General features: G+C 37.8%; 1 pseudogene; it reads left to right on the top strand.

The window, feature by feature from the left end:
- The first annotated feature begins 1944 nt into the window (after positions 1 to 1944).
- The window catches only part of LOC139727283 (CCR4-NOT transcription complex subunit 1-like), a 67804-nt pseudogene continuing 49172 nt past the window's right edge, over positions 1945 to 20576 (top strand).

Here is a 20576-nt window from a genome sequence, read left to right as displayed (position 1 = left end):
CAACTAATATATATGTTTACTTCAGTTCAATGTGCATCTCTCGCATCCCCCAGCCTCTCTATCTCATACTAGTATTCGATAAGAGAAGGAATCTGAGGTGACTTACCTCCATGATAAGTGTGAAGTCAAAATCAATACAGCAATGGCCCAGTGGTCTGGGGCCCAAAATTCTAAAAAGGCCATTTTTTTTTTTTTTTTGTGACCCGATCAGGTACTTAAAATTCAAAGTGAATTTTTATATTTCCTTGTATTTCAAGCCAGTAGGTGCCTAGTTTTCTTTCTTGGGACACCAGATCGAATGTCCCTCAAAAATCTTAGTGGCCCACTCAAGTCACAAAAGAAAAAAGTTAGTGTTGAGCCCTGAATGATATGTTGTTTTATTCTACAGGCCTATGTAGGGCCTAGGGACCTACTGAGATAATTATTCTTATTATGACGAAGATGATCTGTTCGCATATCTTTACGTCTGCATTTATATCTGCACTGTATATAATTTTTTTAAATATGAAAATTAATCTACACATTTTTTTTAATTAGCATTAACAATAATAAAACAAAAAAACTGCACATATGCACTTGCACCCTAACTCACTTTTGCACTGATGCATTTTGTAGCTACCCTACTCGGTCATACAATTTAATATGTATTGAATGATTTGTAAAGAAATATAAGCCATATGCTTTTCCAGAGGCCACCATCAAACTCAAGCTTCGTGGCTGCATTTTGTATAATTTGATGGAATAAGCAATTATTTCCCAATTGTGTTTGTATGATTATAATTCAGATATGCAATATTTCATTATTGATACATTAAATATGATTATATTCATATTCATTTTGTGTTGGATATAATGTGATTAGTATTGGAAAATTGATTGTTACATTGTATATAGGCTACTTTGTGAGAAATGCAGAAATAAATCAAATCGAATCAAATCAAATCAATTGATGTGATCTATTTTTAATTTGATCATCACAGTGACATCTTCTTTGATCTTACAATTTCTGTTAAATTTCTCAGTTCTTCAGAAATAAAATGTAGGCACTATTGATAAGTTTGATTCATAGACATGATAAAGGTTGTAACTTAAAGTAGAATTGTAAAAAAGAAAATCAAATTTTTCTTAAAAAAAACATTAAATGCGCGAAGAATTATGAAAATATTGTACAAAGCTACTGAAGCAACAAACAAAGCTGTAGTTCCTATTACAGACCTTTTTGTAAATTTTGAAAATTGATACAAAAGAATTGAACTTAGTATAAATGACCAAAGCAAATATAATAGGTTATTATTAGTATAAGTGTTCATATGCTGATAGTGAATTTACCAAATCTTTCTTGTCACTTTTCAAAATGAAATATTTCTCATATATTTTCGTCTCTCATATCAAGTATCACATCATTCATAACAATTTATTTTTAGGGCCTATACCTGCAGGGCATACAAATAAAAAACTAACAAACAAATAAAAACTGAATGCACCATGTATTGAAATACAAATTGCTGTTATGAAAGAATAAAAAGTATACTTTCATAAACTGCTCAGATTACTAGTACAGTATTTCATCAGTGAGTGCTTCTAGAGAAAGTTTTCTCACCCGGGTACCCATCCCCTAAATAAAAAAGAAAGGAAAGCTCTAGTAAACAAAAATGCTGCCACCATCATTTCCGATCTACAACTATCGATCACCAGTTCGATTGCATACAATCATAACAGACGTTAATTTTAGATTCGAGTAAAGTAATAGGAATCCTCATTAAAAGTACCTTTACTTTTATTAAAATCTTTTCATTTGATTGTATTCTTTTATTAGTGATAATACAGAGGCTTCATTTTATTTATTATATCATTTTGCTGTGAAGATCTTGCATATTATGCGAATCATATCACGCTAATCCAAATCGGCAACGTCTATCTCAATTACTGCAATATGGCACCTCACTAAGGTGCGCGAAACTCCTATCTAAATTACCGAATATTATGTTGGATAAACCCTATTTTTTGTTAAAGATCGGCTTATAGTTTTCTACAGTATCTACGAGATCAGCCGGGGGACTTTCCAGCCCACTTGGTGATCTACAACCTGAAAGAATGAAATAATGAATCTGGATTCCCTGTCGCTGGCCTTGTCTCAGATTACCAATCTTGTGGCCAATCTCACCAAGAAAAATTACAAGCAAAGTGTTGGGGAAATCTCTCGCGTAAGTGAATTATTTGTTCTACCCGTGACTTACTTGGATTTTTGTTTTATCCAGTTGTGGTGCAGTTTTGTTCGTTACTTTGTTGAAAATATGTAAATTACGTCTCGAGAAAGACATTGCAATTGTCAGATTGTGCGTGTAATCCATTCACCGTACAGAGCGCAGCGCACTGCACCATTAATTCAAGGCGTCTCATCATCTGACCACTCGACTCGCACCATTGCACAAGACACCACTGGCATTGCATTGGCCATTGCCATTTATTTATTGCCAATACCTGCCATTGGTTGCATTTTGACGTTGTGGTGCACTGACTGAACTGAGCTTAGTGAGACTGAGAGTGAAGCCAAAGCAAGGCAATTGTGCACTTTACGGCCCTATATTATCGGTGTGAGATTTTAGTACTTTACCCTAATCATGGCACAAGGCAAGCAGTTGATTCGGCAGCATGTGTGTTACTGTTGTGTTCATGTATGGAGGTGTATCCTATTACCGAACGATTTTTGTTTTATTGCTCCAAACGGGCAACATTATGCAGTAATTCAGCCAAAAATATCCTTATAGATAATTGAAATGCTGATGACTTTAGCTGTAACGAAAATACTTGAAAAATAAGCCAACTTCTAGAAAAAATCCGTATTTCAAATAACCCTTCCACAAAAATTGTCTCTTTTTACCGACGCAAATCGTATTGTATTACCGAACGTGCGCCCTCTGTATGGGGAAAATTGTACATTGCATTTTCGGTCAATGTTTATTAACGCAGGACAACGAACATCGAAATCTTAGCAATTATTATGTAAATTTGAGGTAAATTACGTTTTGTTTTGTTTTTTGCTGCAGTTTAGCAATTTTCGGCACTGGCTTCCCCTGTGAGATAACAGCGCGTAGTGCAATGAATGCGTATTCGAGTTGTTGTACGCGCTCCATTGACAAAGTACGCGTTCGGTAATAGGATACCGTTCGGTAATAGGATACCTGACTATACTGTGCTGAACTGTGTGCATGTGTGTGAGATTTTGCATTCCATGGGATGCAGTGTGTGTGTGTGTGTGTGTGTGTGTGTGCAGTGTGTGAGTGTGCGTAATGATTACTGACTTCTTTTCTTTAGATATTTTTGAGTTCAGAGATAAGTATTGTGTATATAAAATATATATGCAGGTATGTGGATATGTATATTGTGTGTATGATATGTGTATGTGCATGCATGTATTGTGTGTATGCAGCATATATCCTAAGCATAATTAGCATAATTATTATGTTCTGAATGCGAGCAGAAATAACCGTGTGTTGTGGTGAGTGAATGTGTGTGCAGGGGGTGTGGAAGTGTGTTTTAAGTGGATGTGTGTGTGTGTGTGTGTGTGTGTGTGTGTGTGTGTTTAAGCGGATGTGTGTGCAGGGTGGGTGTGTAAATGGGTGGGTGGATGAAAGGTGGATGAGATGAGAGGTGGATGAGAGGGAGTGTGTCTGTCTCGGGTAAGGAGGTGGATGTAGTGTAGAGGGTGGGGAGGTGGTTTAGAGATGAGAAGGACGTTTTTTTTTTGGGGGGGGGGTTTAAAGTTTAAAGTTATGAGTAGTTGAGGGTTGGGTATGGTGGAAAGGTGGGAATGAGGGTGGTTTATGTTGTTGTTGTTGTCATCGTTCTTTTGATATAATAGAAATTTCATTTCCTGTTTTTTTAGTGTTTGGCTAAATTGCTCACAAATGCATATATGAATTCTGCTTGTTTGTTTTGTAGTTAAAAAGGAATGATCGGATAATTCATTCTATTTCCTCTCTTCTGTTTGATATCTGCCTTAAAATGAATTGAATGATTTTTCTTGTTTTATGGATTATGGATTATGTCTCATAACTGTAGGAATATCTACATGATTTATGACAGATGTTATGTAGAATGTGTGTAATTTTTTTTGAATTGTTATATTCTCAAAGGAAATGGAATTAATAAAAAGATCACTGAAAACAAAAAAAAAGTAATGAAAGCACTTACGGTACGCCACATGCATGGTTGCTTTAACGCCCTTCCCGGCCCTGCGTGGCGTGATTGAGAAGAGACAAACAAGGTGTCGTGCATTGGCACACAACGTGACAGAATGCAACCAGTGGTAAACTTTCGTCCTTCATTCATGATTTTCTTGCATGAGCGGACACTTCATTTCAGAATAACTTTATTGCATTGACACTCTAGTCTACACTACACACAATCAATGAGCAGTTTATGCAGTGCATGTACATCATGTGAATTTACACATTATTATATGCAACTTTAAGAATGCGGCAGCGCAGCTCAGTTCAATCAGTCATTTGATCTGAGTAAAATGAATGCAGCTATTGAGGGTAAGGCAGTGCAAAACAATGTGCTAGTGGACTTTCGCACCATGCATGTTTGGATATCAATCGATAAAGTGGTGCACCATTTCATCAATTGATTTCCAAACATGCACAAACTCATCCTGCTCTGAATATTATAACACCAAGAATATTTGCTTCTGAGTGAGACCAGAGTCCAGTAAAAGTGGAATATTCACCATTTTGACACTTTTACACATGTCAGAATAGCTTGATCGCAGCGGCTCTTGCTGCAATGCATACAAGCAGGCGGTACAGTATGATTGGTGAAACACGTTCACAGCAGCACAGAACAGACGGTCGTCTAATCTGAATGAAGTGATCACAGAAAGTTTTTCTTTGGTATCTTTTCTTGAGGTAGCTGTTGATGATGGAGGTGGGGGAGGGGGTTGTTGTTCAATGATTTGTGTGTGAATGAATTAAGAATGTGAAAATCTTGAGTATGGTGATTCCAAAAGCATAGAAGACTTCAAATTATAGAAAGACAAAAGTGAGAGGACAGAGTAGACAGACCAAGAAGGAGAAAAGAAATGGGTTGGCATAAATTCAATTTAAAAAAAGGAGAGGTAAAGGGGAAAAGGAAATGTATAAAAAAAAAAGAAAGTACTAGAGAGAGAAACCTGGGAAAAAAATAAAACATTACAAAATAAGAAATGGCTTGAAAATGAAAAAAAAAATTACAAAAGAGAAAAAGAAACTCATATAAAGGAAAAAAAGGAGCTCGATCGATAGGTTTGAAAAGAAAGGAGAACAAAAAGATCAGAATGAAAAGGGGAAAAGGAAAAGATGGAATAGTTTCAATAGAATGGAAGAGAAATTAGATTTAAAGAAAGGACAGATAATTAAGTAGGAAAGAAATAGGATTATACAGGTTGAAAATGAAATAAAGAAAAAGAAACAGTGATCAGCACAAAATGAAATATTGAATACATTCAGATCAAGCAAATTACTGTTTTTGCATGTGCTGAACATATATTCGTACTGTACTGACTGCTTGTGTGCAGAGCTGCATTTCAAGTCATTGTTATGCTTGAAAAGTGTAAAAACATAACTTCCACTACACTTTGTAGACTCAAATGTCATTTATCTTTAATAAGTTCTTACACATTTAGATTGAGTTATTTTGCATGTTTAGAAATCATTTGACAAGGTGGTGCAAAAGTACATTAGTGCCAAAGACTCAAGTACATTAGTGCCCAAAGCTATCACACCATGTTTTCCTTTCCTTGTAGGAGTGGTGGCTACCAGTAGAACATCTAGATATCTATAGCTTCTGGAACAAAAATTCATGGAGCGACAGATGTGTTAAAAAGAGGAAATCAGTCTAAAATTTGCTATAATCCAAGCTTGCCAAGTCAAAATTTCATCTCCACCTTGAGACCATACACCATCACCATTGCATGCAATCCAGTAGGAATGGTAGATTGTAATTATTATCTCTGCCAAGGAAGGAGAGTATGTTTTCATCACTGTTGGTTTGTTTGTGCATTTGTCTGTGTGCAAGATAACTCAAAAGTTGTGGACAGATTTGGATGAAACGTGCAGGAAATATTGATAATGACACATGAAACAGACGATTAAATTATGGTACTTTGTATCTGGGATTTTTTTGTTTGATTTGATGGATACTTTATCTTTTTACAGATAGGGTCAATAAACTTGGGAGTTCAAGCTGAGCATATTTAAGGTTTGCATGTACGTGCTCTAAAGCGTGTGCCCTGCTTGGGCAAGGTGCCATGCAGCTGGAAGCTGATTGTGTAAACAAAATACTTCTAAATTGGGAAATTTGATGATTTTTAACATGTGGGATGGGTAGAAATTAGCTGCTTGGAGGAAGTCTGCGCTGTCAGAGTGCTTTTCTAGTTCAATATGAAATGATGTGTGCTGAATGATATGTTGATTTGGTATAAAAGATGCATACCCACTTGCTACTGTAGGAAATAGGTATGACACAAAAGATGAAAAGACTTTCTTATGTCCCTCCCCCCCCCTAATTTTGCCACTCCACTCTACACTACAGCCTGTACATGTACCTTACCCTTGTTACCTACATTGTATGCACACACATTTGGCTTGTAGGCTGTTGTCGGGTGTATCCCTGTGCTGTTGTACATCCATGCATGTAATTGTAAGCTAACCAGGGTAGGGCACATGTAGTATGGAGCAGTATGGCATAATAAGTTGTTGTTTTTTGTTTTGTTTTGTTTTGTTGTTTTTTTTTTGGGGGGGGGGGGAGGGGGGCAGGGAGGGGGAGGAAACAAGGAAGTCTTTGTAAAAAAGCCTGTTGTCACCTGGAACAAAGGGCAATTTGGCTCCTGATTTAATCTCCCATGGCCATGAACAGTTGTATATAACACCAAGAATGTTGTGCAACCCTCCCAATTTTTGTGAGGGATGACTGGATGAATGAGGGATAATAATCTCAATAATGGGTCTGGGAATGATTCTGTCAGTTTTCGTCAATAGGAGAAAAATAATGTCATTACGAGAGTTTCTGCTATATGCAAGCAACAGGTAAGCTGGCATGTTTGTAAAATTATACAGTGTACATGTAGGTGCTGTCATAGAGATTTGTTGAACTTTGCCTTGTCAATACCATATCGCCATGAATAATGTCTTCTGCTGTTGTACAATGTGCTAGAGTTTGAATTTCAAATTCACAGACATGAATTACTTAACATCTGTAGGAGTACGGCTTGTGAGAAATTTTCATTTTTTTTTCATTTCATTTCATCTTGGATTTTGTTGATCCCTATTATGTGTTTACTTTAACTCCCAAGTATACACAATGTGTGTAAGCTATACAGTGTAATTTATAAATCAGTGTCATTGTGTGAACATTGTTGTGTTGTGAAGGTCTGCATGGTTAAGTACAAGTGTAGATTAGGGGAAAAGGTTTGCGGTAACACCACAGTGTTACCGCAAACCTTTTTCCCCATTGTCATTGTGTACAAACTGTACCTGCACAAGGTACAGGTTTTTATTGATAAATCATGAAATGAAATCAATAAGTTTTTGATATATACACTGTAGGGGAAGGGATTGCAAAAATGGAGATATATTTGCATTCATTTGAAAATGACAAATCCGTGCAGATTTAAGTGAAAATTGACAGTTATTTAAGTTACAACTGTGGCATAGAATTTTGGCATGCCATAATGTAGGATGTATTCGCTATTTCCAAGGCAATAAAAGAGTCATGGTGCATACACCTGTACCTATGGATATCATATTGTTTGCTGTATACGGACTTATTTTGTTTGTGAAAAGGTGTAACTTCATATTAAAGGACAAGTCCACCTTCATATACATAAGGATTGAGAGAATGCAGCAATATATTAAGTAGAACACATCAGTGAAAGTTTGAGGAAAAACTGACAATCCGTTCAAAAGTTATGAATTTTTAAGTATCTGCGCAGTCACTGCTGGATGAGAAGACTGCTACAGTGTATGATGTCATATGTGTACCATGATATAAGGAAAATGAAAAGAGAATTTCACAAAACTTTAAATTTTGAATAAAGTGCAAATTTCTTCGACTTGTTACTGACGTGTATGTTAAGGGTAATGTTATTCCCCCTGCCCTCTGAAAGAGAGAAGTCCAGTGTTCTTTTGTTATGCGAGAAAAATGGAAATACATGTATATTGAATTTTCTTTATTCTTTCTGTATATCGTTGTACACATGTGACATCACAAGCTATAGTAGTCTTTTCATCCATTTCATGACTGAGCAGAAACTTTAAAAATTCATAACTTTTGAACAGATTGTCCGACTTTCCTTAAACTCTCACTGATGTGTTCTTCTAATATTGCTGCATTCACCGAACCCACATGTCTATGAAGGTGGACTTGTCCTACATTGTATACATGTAAGTTTTTTGTCTTTTCATCCTGAGAGGGCAGACCTCCTCCAAGCAGTTTCACCCATATGCAGTGTACAATATACTGAAATTCATCCCATTTCCCAATGGTAAAGAAGCCTTTCTATTGTCTAGGAGTCTATCTCATCAGCTCACTGCATGTTGCGCCTTGAGCACGCACAAAGTGCATGTACAGTATGCACAGAGTGCATGATACGCACACCTTGAGTACGCATGACTTGAACTCCCTTGAATGTTGGCCCTCTATTTGCCAGTGATGAACCTTCAAAAAAATGAATTAAAAAAAAAAAAATTCTGGATCCAGTTGTTGGTCTGGATCATGACCAAAATTTAATAATCTGTTCTTTTGTGTCATCATTAACTTTTCCTGTAAGTTTCATCCAAATCTGTTCACACAACTTTTTCAGTTATTTTGCAATTAGGCAGACAAACCAATACCGGCAGAAACGTGTATCCTTCTTGGCAGAGGTAATAATTAATCTTGTCACAGATGTCACAGATGCACTGGGATTCCTCGGTTCCATTGTTCGCATGTCGCATTTCCTGTACAATTCGATGGATTTACAATTGTATTTGTTTGCTTTTAGCTTGTCAGTTTCAAAGAATTAAAAGTTTGTAAACTTTACAGACACATGTGGTCACTAGAGTCATGGTTCACTACTGCAAGGCTTCAATGTACTGGTCACATGATGGAAAGCGAAGAAATCTTCAACAAAAAAATACTCCCAGTGGATAAAGACAGAATTTGACATGAGTGCATATTCAGTGTGACAAGTTTGTCCCCGGAGCTATCCCATAATGCATCTAAAACGCTGCTCTGCGCACGGCACCTACACTGTAGATATTGACAATACCGAGAATTTCAGTTATGCTGTTCTTGACTTCAGTGTTAAGCTATAGTCCTCAACAGTATGTTCACACTGAACATGAAAAAAAAAAAATGAAAGTTTACCAATGACATTATGTCTTCTTACAAACACTGTGTGCTATTGATATTGACCTTGTGCAACTGCAGAGTGTATGTATTTTAGGTACAGCTACAAATTGTGTACAATTAATTAACAATCAGTTTCCTTTTCTTGCCTTTCTACTTTGTACATGTACTGTACCTAACATGAAAGCTTAAAATGATTGATAGGTGTTTATGATTTCATGGACATGTTGCTTATTGTGTATTCCCTGAATTTTGTTTGCGCTTTTCAGCTCGTCTCTCAAAACGGGCCAGAGGCAGACAGGCACTTGCTGCGCTGCCTCTTCTCCTACGTGGACTTTGGTGATGGTAAGACCAGCAGTAAAGACTTTCATGAGGTGAGTACCACTGTCATATACCATGGGGTATTATTCCCACAAATTATACGGAGGAGTGGTCTAAAGGGTCCCTGCAATCCAAATGTATGTTGACCTCCATTGATGCCTTTTGGTCTGTACATGTGCAGCTGTAACTACAGTGTAAATCACTAATTATGATGCTTGATGAAAATATGCGTCATATATATATTTCAGCATTCATTTTTTTCTCTGCACCCTGTTAATCCCCACCTCTAAAAAATCATCTGGGTCATTTTTATTCATATTCCAACTACATAATTGTACATTGAAGTAGTTGACATCGTCCTCCATTGAGTCCAGTAACGCTTGAGCTGAACAATAGACACAGTTACAACGAAGACTGCATGTGCCTTACCATTCATTGCTGTTATTACCTCCACTTTAACTCACAACAACATCACAATCACATGTTCTTTTTTATGCAGATGTTTCTGACAAATTTTTGGTGTAGCAATGAAAGGTACAATGTAGGGCACATTATAAATGTGTCTAATGTCCGGCTCAAGCATGACAAGAAGATGATGTTACATGATATATTTGTATGTTACATGTATCATCTGCCAGAGGGGGAATCACTTTGTTTTACTTTGAAAGGGGATGATGTTCTCATTCTGTCAGTCTGGTTCTTGAGTGGTAAATCAGCAACATCAAGCTAAAAAAGTCCTGATTCGCAAAATAACATGTTTGATGCCATGTGTAAGATCACCACATCTCAGAAGAAGGAATATTTGCAATGTTTTGTTTCCCAATTCCTGTCAGTCAGATTAATGAAACATAGCACTACGATAGAGTGTTCTAAATATTATGTACATACATACATGTCGATGTGACTATATCTGTATGCATCTGTACTGTATGCATGTCTTCAAGTGGAGTTTGGACTCATTTCCGCTAGTCACAAGAATTGTACATATTGTTTCCAAGTTCCTGTCGTTTCCATATACAGTATATACAGAAATGGTATCAAATAAAATAACTTCCTATTACAGAATGCATTAGTCTGCGTGAAGTCAACTTTATACTGTCCTTGATTTGAGAAGATATTTAATGCCACTTGTAGCATACAGAGTGTACAGCTGTACGTGTGTTTTGACATGGGTTGCAGTGTTTACCTGCATGTTGTGGAAGTTGCTGTAGATTTGCTGTAAAGGTATTGGTAATTATTTGACATCAAAGGATTGTGTCAGAGGAAAAAAAAAATACATGTCTTTGACTTACTACCTACAATTTTATATAAAACTTGAATATCTTGTTGATTGATATGGGATGGTTTAGCTGCCAAAATGTTTTAAATCGGTGAGGCTTTGGACACTAACAAAGTCCAAGTTACTAGCAAGTCAGCTGACAGTACATTGGTGCATAGTGCTTTGATATGCCTACAGAGGTGAGGTACATGTATATGTAGGTGAGTAGAAAGTTATTGCTAGTAGAAGTTAATATGCTCATACACTGTATGACGTGTCACCACAGAGAACTACAATTGTAGCATAAACTCAATTCATTATGTTTGAGTTTGATGGTGTATTTTTTTTTTCATATTTGTGTTTTGATTCAATGTTTATGTCTACAGACTCAGCTGCTGATACAGGAGTGCTCTGCTCTGATTACCAAACCCAATTTTGTCTCTACTCTCTGCTTTGCTATCGACAACCCTCTGCATCAGCAGAAGGTAAGATGTTACACTGTCCCTAAGACATTGTCCCCAAAATCAGATCAATATCTTTGTTTGCTTGTTTTTTGTTTTTTTTTAGTTCTCTGAATGTTGTCTTCAGACTACAGATTCAAATATGAAATATGGTGCTGGGATAGGAGGCTGTATTGATTTTATTTCCATGCTGTTATAGTCCTTTAAATCAATGTGTATACTACTTTTTTTTCTTTTTTTTTCATGGACAGTTTACATAGAACAAGAAAACGTCAAAGTAGGCTGTCCACAAATATAAAATTACCATTGCCTAGCCTTTTTAGTAAAAGAAAGAAAGAAAGAAAATATGAACAGCTGTATAGGACAGGTGGTCGCTGTAGACAGGTGGCAGTTAAGGCAGATTTGACTGTGTAAGATGAACAGAAAAGGGCTTTACACTGACTATTAGTCCTTACCATGCAAAACTAGTGTGAAATTACTCCTGTACACAAGCCACAGTCATGTTGTTTGCCAAAGCAAGCCTAGACTCAGATGCTGTTAAAAGCTACAGTATGGTCAGAACAAATTGCTGCATGTTTATGGGAAGGTGATGCACAAATTAGGATGTGCACAGGAAAAAGTATCAGGCATGTATGCCCACAGAAAAACAAAAACAAAAAAGAAATTTGCATTGCATGTACTTTGTAGGCAGTAAAACAAGTGCAACCTGTATGTGCTATTAACTTAGAGTGGAAGTTGATAACAAGAGAAAAAAGATTACCTACATTTGAACGTTAGGAGGTCAGTGCAATGACACTTACTGCTTTTGGCAAATTTCCCCCAAATGGGCAACTTGGGCAATAGGGAATGATCTTCTTGGTTATGTTGTTATGAAGTCATATTTTGGTCCATATTCTTGTTATTTGTGTGTTTGTGTGTGTGTGTGTGTGTGTGTGTGTGTGTGTGTGTGTGTGTGTACATGTATGTGTGTGTATGTATGCAACTTGTGTAGTTTCACTTTGTCCTAATTCTCATATTTCCCTGTAGACTGATACAGATTAATCAACAACTATAATCTGACACATTTGTAAAGATGGGAGAAGTTGATTACTTCATGTGCCTGAGGGAAAAGTCAATTTTTATATGATATGGTATCTAAACAAAGAGGATTTCTTTTAGAGTGGTAATGTGGTCATATGATCATGATAGCAATAATGAAACTTTACAGATTGTCATGATAGATGACTTTGATAACTCAAATTATCTTTACCGTAGTTTGTATGACCCTACTCAAGCAGTCACTGATCTTTGATTATGCTGTTTCGATTATGAAACTCTTGCTAAAAGAGGTGTGTTCGTATTTCCAGGCAATTTCATCACGGGCAGGCAAGATGAGAGAAGATTGCCCAATTACTTGATCTCGAAAACAGTCTCTCTGCAGCTGTCGTGATAAATTACAGACTAGTTGAAGATATTCGTCCAGACATTCTGTCTCCATAGAGTGATTGGAATTGGTGTATTAGATAAAGCTGCAGGTAGGGACTGGGGATTGGTATGTGCTTGATCTGACATGAGTTATTAATGCTGATTACAGTGAGGCATCTAATGATACAGTTGTATATTATAGACTAACATTCTGTGGCCAAGTGCCCAGATGCCTAGCTGCAATGTGTTGTGCTTCTATGTGTGTGTGTGCACATTTGTATCTTTGCCTTGCAGAGTCTCAAACCAAGCCCAAATTTCTTCACCCAACTGAGCAAGATCCTAAAACTGACTTCGGTTCAGGAAGTCGTGTTTGGTCTAGCTCTGACGCATTCAGCCAAAGCAGATATCAGATCATTAGGTGAGTGATTCATGTGTGTGGTGTGGTGGCTGTGTGCCTGTCATGTGATTCAGTGAGCACAGCCATGTTGAGCTGAACGGTGAATGCATTGCAGACTGACGGATGTGTAACTCTCGAGGCTGCATGTGTAATAAGCTTTGTGAAACTGATGTGACACTCTTGAATATTGTCAACTCATATTGTAGTGATATACAAAGTTAATTCTCATACTAAGTGACAGACAGACAGTGCAGTGTTGTCTACTGCAGCTGACTGACACTGATTTTGTGGAATGTTTACATCCTGTTTTAAGATTAATAAATGCTACATGTATGCATATATGACTGTCAATGATGTAGTAAAGTTTATCTTGTCATGCCTGTATTAAATTCTTGCAGACATGTATTAAAGGCACAGTTTGATAATGCTTCGAGTTTGAAAATTAGCTACATGGTCCTACAATTGTAACATGCTACAAGGATGGATAAAATTAGGTTGGAATGAAACCATGATGAAGTGGCAGTTCAAAATTATTGCTTAATGTTAGAAAAATCAGAAATCTGTTAGTGACCAAATTTACCATACATTATTCATCATTTTCCCTAAACATTAGTTTTGATTTTTAAAAAACTTTGTTGGTATTTGTTTGAAGATTATTATCTGGAAATCAGCAGCGTATTTTTATACAATTTGTGTATGTTCGATGATTGCAGTTTTAAAAATCCATTTGTATATCAGCATTTTAGCTAGCTGAATAAAGTTTGACAAGCTTGTAACTGAGCTACCAAAGTTTTATATAGTGTCCTTAAAAGAGCTGTGCTAGTCCGTCATGAAAAAGTTATATACTGCAGTCTTCTTCTGTTTTTTGTTTTTGTTTTTGTTTTTGTTTTTAAATGCCATGCTGTTGTCGTTTTGTCATCTTGGACTATAAGTGTTATTTTATGGACAGACAGAGTATGTCATATCAGCTTTTTAATTGCAGGATTTACTAGAGTATTGTAACTTTTGTTGTTGATACCGCTCAGTCATTAAAAAGGTCACTGCCCTACATGATGCCATGTATTTAAGGACAGCAATAAATGAAAAAGTTCATGGACAAAAGAAACATCAGCCAAACGAGACGAGCAATAAAAATATTGCCTCTGTCTGGATGCTAATAAATCATCTAACTGTCAGACTGGCTCCTTACAATTGTTGTCAAAGTAGTCATGTGAGTTTGCTTCATTTATTATAACGATCATGATGTATGTTTTAGCTTAAAGGACAAGTTCACCTTCATATACATGTGGATTGAGTGAAGGCTACAATATTAGCAGGACACATCAGTGAAAGTTTGGGGAAAATCCGACAATCCGTTCAAAAGCTATGAATTTTTAAAACATCTGTGCAATTACTGCTGGAGGAGAAGACTACTACAGTGTATGATGTCACATGCGTACAACGATATAAGGAAAATAAAAAGAGAATTTAACAAAACTGGACTTTTTGAATAAAGTGCACATTTCTTCTACTTGTTACTGATTTATGTTAGGGGTAATATTATTCCCCCTGACTTCTGAAAGAGAGAAGTCAAGTGTTCTTTTATTATGTGAGAAAAGTGAAAATATCTTGAATTTTCTTTATACTTTCTTTATATAGTGTACACATATGACATCACAAGCTATAGTAGTCTTCTCATCTAGCCGTGACTAGGCAGAAACTTCAAAAATTCATAACTTTTGAACGGATTGTCCGATTTCCCTAAAACTCTCATTGATGTGCTCTACTAATATTGCTGCATTCACTCAACCCACATGTCTATGAAGGTGAACTTGTCCTTTAAAGGTCTGTATATGTACACAGATTGTTACAAAGTCGGTTTTGCAGTTTGGGGTTATTCTGCAAGAGTGAGTCGAGAATATAGAAGGAAAAATCAGTATGACAGTGATGATATAGTTGTTGATGATATGGTTGGTGATGAAACGGTTGGTTGATTTTGATGTTACAGCACTCCAGTTCGTCAAGCAGAAGCTACCTGAGCTCCTTAGTGCCTACATAGATGCTGGTAAGTCTCACTTCCAAAGACCACTTTCATGTGACAGATTGTAATCATCACAACATAATGAAGATTTTAGTTGCTATAGCAACACATCAGTTGCACACAACTGACTGGCTGTAATGTGCTTGTGAAATGGGGCCCATGAGATGGTTAGTAACATTGGCTTGGGAAATTAACTTTCCATTGTGTACCTTTAGGGAGGTGACTATATATCTACTATGCAATAAGCCTTTTGTCTGTTACATCTGTTACATTTTATAACTGATGCTCAATTATTAAGATGTTTACTTTCATCTGTGCATGCTGTGTTTGCTAGGTGAGGTTGGTGTTAAGTGGAGGTGTATGTTACCGTGAGACATGTTATCTACTGTATCTTTTCTGTTTTCACTGCACTTCACTGCATGGTGCATCCATACATTTGTAGATTGATAGTCAAACACATGAGATGACAGTAGATTTAGATTTGTTATCCAGGTGACTTTGTAATTGAAATGATGATGTGGTTAATGATGATGATTGATGTTGCTGTTGATGATAAAAATGATTTTGACTTTTCTCACAGAATATTCTAACTGTGCGGACATTCAAAGCTAGCAGACAGCATGCAAACATAATATCTCATTCACAGTGAAGATGAGGATGATGATGCTGATACTGATAACTTTTTCACTGAGCATCTTACATTTGCCCAAATGAACCTGCTGGGTTATTCCATGCCAGCAAGAGAATCATTGCATCATCAGGGCCCTGGCTTATAAAACTTGTGATAGAAATCAATCAATCACAAATCTCTTGAAAGCTGCAATAAATCGCAACCTGCGATTGATTGAGTGCAGTTCTCCGTCTCAATTTCAATCAGAACTTTTTTATAAGATGGATTTCCATTCAATCATAAAGTTGTGATTGATTTGTTTCAATCACAAGTCTTTATAAGACGGGCCCCAGTTCTTCTGACAATTACCATAATAATACTTTGTCCTCTTTTCACTTCATTTATACTCTTATATGTAGACAGTAGTAGTAGGAGTTCAAACCACTTTTTTTTTTAAATGATGATGACAGTGATAATACTAGTGATAACTTTTTCACTAGTCATGTTAAAGGTGTATTTCCTGCATAATTAGGAGAAGAGATGTAGGTTGCTTTTAACTTGCACTGTACGAGGAGGATAGTGCTAAATTTCTGTCAGTTAATTATCATTGTTTTAAGACTGTAGTACACACCCAGGACATTAAAACAGATGATGAAGAAAGTGATAAATTTCTGTCTATCATATCTGTGTCTGTAGACATCCGCAATCAGCAGGAGAGTGGCCTAGCTGACTTTTCAGTGGAAATACTCCACCTGCTACTGACCCACCTGCTGTGCCGCTCACCTGATCAGTTTGGTCTGGGTAGTGTTCAGCAGGAAGCCTTTCTACAGACTCTCAAGAAAGGTAGGTCACTTGCGTCTGAACGCATTCTTTTCTGTCGACATTCAGTGCGTAATCCCTCATGGTCAATGTGTCTTTGATACTGATTATTGTCCAATGTATGTGAAAGGTGATAAAAAGTAATGCGCAGTCTGATCATGAATGCACCTAAGGAACGAGGTAGATATCCTAGTGTGCCAGTCAAAAGACAAGGTTGTTGTTACCCACGCCGATGAAAATCGGCAGGGGGTTATGTAAAGGGTTCCGTATGTTTGTTTGTTTGTTTGTTTGTTTTTTGTTTGTTTGTTTGTTTGTTTGTTTGTTTGTATGTTTGTTTGTTTGTTTGTTTGTTTGTTTGTTTGTTTGTTTGTGTACAAGATAACAAGAGAACGGGTAAACGGATTTGCACGAAATGTTCAGGGAATGTTTGGATAATGACAGGAAAGAATCGATTAGATTTTGGTGATAATCGGTTGACCCTTGCAAATTCTGTGTGACCTTGAAGTTTTGACCCCATGGTATAGTGACCATTCCGAAAATTTCCCGTTTCTCACTTTGCGATTTTCCGCTACCATACGAAAACATAAACTCCCCAACGATCTGACTTCGCTGCTCAAATGTTCGTAAGAATTCCGAAATTTACGTTTAGGCCTATTTGAGGGACTATGTCCTTCTAGATTTATGAAAGTTCGTTCTCCGTCATCACAAACTGGCCCGTATTTTGATGATTTTTCAAATTAACATTGATTGTTTTTTTCGTTCGAGGAGCATTTTGCTCGGTCGCAGTCACACTGCACGATATGCGTGCTCAATGTCAATGCGTGTGCAAGGCCGCTGAAAATGCATCGCGCTCTACACTGTTGGTGCAAAATTGCACCGGGGACGTTGCGGCGCTCGTTGGTGGCCGAATACTGGTGCAGTAGACATTTGCATTCAACCCTTGCATTGAATAATTCCCGTAGACACTAATCATAGGGGTAATTGCCTAGGGGGTACGTAAATTTTGTTTTTCTTTTTTGCTTTTGTGGATACCATCAAAGATCGTACACTCATACGACCTTTGATATTTGATGATTTTTCAAATTAACATTGATTGTTTTTTTCGTTGGAGGAGCATTTTGCTCGGTCGCAGTCACACTGCACGATATGCGTGCTCAATGTCAATGCGTGTGCAAGGCCGCTGAAAATGCATCGCGCTCTACACTGTTGGTGCAAAATTGCACCGGGGACGTTGCGGCGCTCGTTGGTGGCCGAATACTGGTGCAGTAGACATTTGCATTCAACCCTTGCATTGAATAATTCCCGTAGACACTAATCATAGGGGTAATTGCCTAGGGGGTACGTAAATTTTGTTTTTCTTTTTTGCTTTTGTGGATACCATCAAAGATCGTACACTCATACGACCTTTGATATTTGATGATTTTTCAAATTAACATTGATTGTTTTTTTCGTTGGAGGAGCATTTTGCTCGGTCGCAGTCACACTGCACGATATGCGTGCTCAATGTCAATGCGTGTGCAAGGCCGCTGAAAATGCATCGCGCTCTACACTGTTGGTGCAAAATTGCACCGGGGACGTTGCGGCGCTCGTTGGTGGCCGAATACTGGTGCAGTAGACATTTGCATTCAACCCTTGCATTGAATAATTCCCGTAGACACTAATCATAGGGGTAATTGCCTAGGGGGTACGTAAATTTTGTTTTTCTTTTTTGCTTTTGTGGATACCATCAAAGATCGTACACTCGTACGACCTTTGATATCATCACACTCTCGGCTTGCTATAATCAAAATACAGTGTATCCCGCAAGAAAACGGCGTATTTCTCGATTTTTAGCGCTTTTTCCGCGACCCGTCGCGTAGACAATACTCTTAAAACTGGACTTAATTCGCGCGCGCTTGGAAAAGTTCCGATTCTGCACTTTTGACGGTGGAATTTGGGATTTTCGATGGATTTTTGGAGGAGACTTAAGGACTTTCCTGTACGTGAATGAGTGTTAATACCGTATGTGTAATGATGTGATTTGTGTGTGATGTGACTGTAGAACCAAAGATCGTACACTTCAGTGTACGATCTTTGGTAGAACTCACTGGCTGGTGATAAAGCACACTGGCAATTAAGTGGCCGAATTCTGGTAGATGACCGAATGCACATTATGTTTACCCCGACTTTGTACTTAGGCGTGGGTCTGCCGCCTTTGACGGCCCCTCTCTAGTTATTATTTTTTTCCCCTCTTTTCTTCAATCGATGCACAGGTATACCTGAATTCAAGTATTCATTTTACAATGAGTCTGTAGGTATGTGATATGTGGTGCAACTTGAGACAAAGTTTGCCCAGTTTCAGAGGGCAGCACATGAAGTAATGGAACATCTTGACCTGCTGTGTTCTGTGCAGCATGGGAGAGAAACTGCTAAAGTGCTAGTTTGTGGGGCCTAAGACCCCGTTTACAGTGCGGGGCTGGGCCGAGCCGCGGCCGAGCCCTGCCTGAATTGCGAAGCCGAGCCCTGCCTCAATTGCGAGGCCGGACCCCGCAATTTTGTCCGTTTACACTGCCGGGCTCGGCCGCGCTTTTGATTCAAACCTTTCAATATTTTGTCGTAGTGGCACTTTGCTTGTAAACAAATGCAATTTGGTATTGTCTGGTTTTCAGACCCTTTGCCAAATGAATTCCGTGGCGACGAAGTCGCCGTTCAGGCAAAGGCCTTTGCCGAAGGACAGAATCCTTTGCAGGACAAAACCACCTTGAACTATACTAGTTTTCGACGTTGAGGGGGTTAATATCCTGAATAGCGAAAGATACAAGCAGAGGGTTTGGAAGCCAGACTAAAATTGGCCGCGCAAGTGGCCGCGCATTTGGCCCAGTTTGCGTTTACACCAAGAAAAGGCCGGGCTCGGCCGTGGCTCGGCCGCGGCCGAGCCCACCTCCAGAGCGAGGCCAAATGCGAGGCCAATTTTGGCCTCGCATTTGGCCTTTTGCGCGTTTACACTGAAGCGGGGCTGGGCACGGCCGCGGCCGAGCCTCGCACTGTAAACGGGGTCTTAGACCCTATTTGTGTGTAGACATGCATACTAGTACAATGTATGAATGTTTGTAGAATCAGGTGTACTGATTTTGTAACTTTCTCTGCAATGTTGTACTTTAGTGAGTCAGCAGTAAGCATATGCATTCCGTGAATATGTAGAATTCCAAACATAGGTACCAGCTAATAAGGGTTTATACAGACTGGTGTAATGATTATGCTGTATTGAATCCATGTTGTGCTTCTGGTATGTCAGTCCATGGGTTTTAATTGCTGTTGAGTTGATTTGTTGTTACCATTTTGGTTGAATATCTCTACCATTTGTGGTAAGTGGTGCTCGAGAAATAATGTTCTGGAATTGTGATTTGATCTGACAGTCTGTCTACTTGTCTGTGCATAATTATCTTTTTGTGTGTGTCACCATGAAAACAGGAGAAACAGCTAAATTTCTTGAAGCAACACCAAAAGCCAAAATTGTACATTCATAGAATTGATAGGAAATATTATGAAATTCAATAAAATTTGGTAAAGCGATCAAGCTACTGTTAATTTCTTGTTTGCTTACAAAGACCAAAGGTAAATCCTGACATGTTGTTTGTTTTGCTATGTGCATTTAGAAATAGTTGGAAGTTAGATAGTATGGAAGATGTTCACCATCATGGTAGTAACTGAGGGAAATAAAGCTAATCTTCTGTCTCATGATGCGAGGTAAACACACACACACACACACACACACACACACACACCCACGCACACACACACAAAAGTGTTTCATGTTTACCTCCATTATAGAAGATTTAAAGAATAAGTCTATTTCTTTTTGCTGGAAGTTATATCAAATTTTGTACAATTGTGACAAAACTTCTGTTTGATTCATTAATGGGGCTATAATGAGTATT

The sequence above is a fragment of the Diadema antillarum genome, unplaced genomic scaffold (assembly GCF_040938485.1).
Source record: "Diadema antillarum isolate AM-2024a unplaced genomic scaffold, OU_Dant_1.0 scf00000017, whole genome shotgun sequence".
NCBI classification, from domain to species: domain Eukaryota; kingdom Metazoa; phylum Echinodermata; class Echinoidea; order Diadematoida; family Diadematidae; genus Diadema; species Diadema antillarum.
This window is presented reverse-complemented; position numbering and strand designations above follow the sequence as displayed.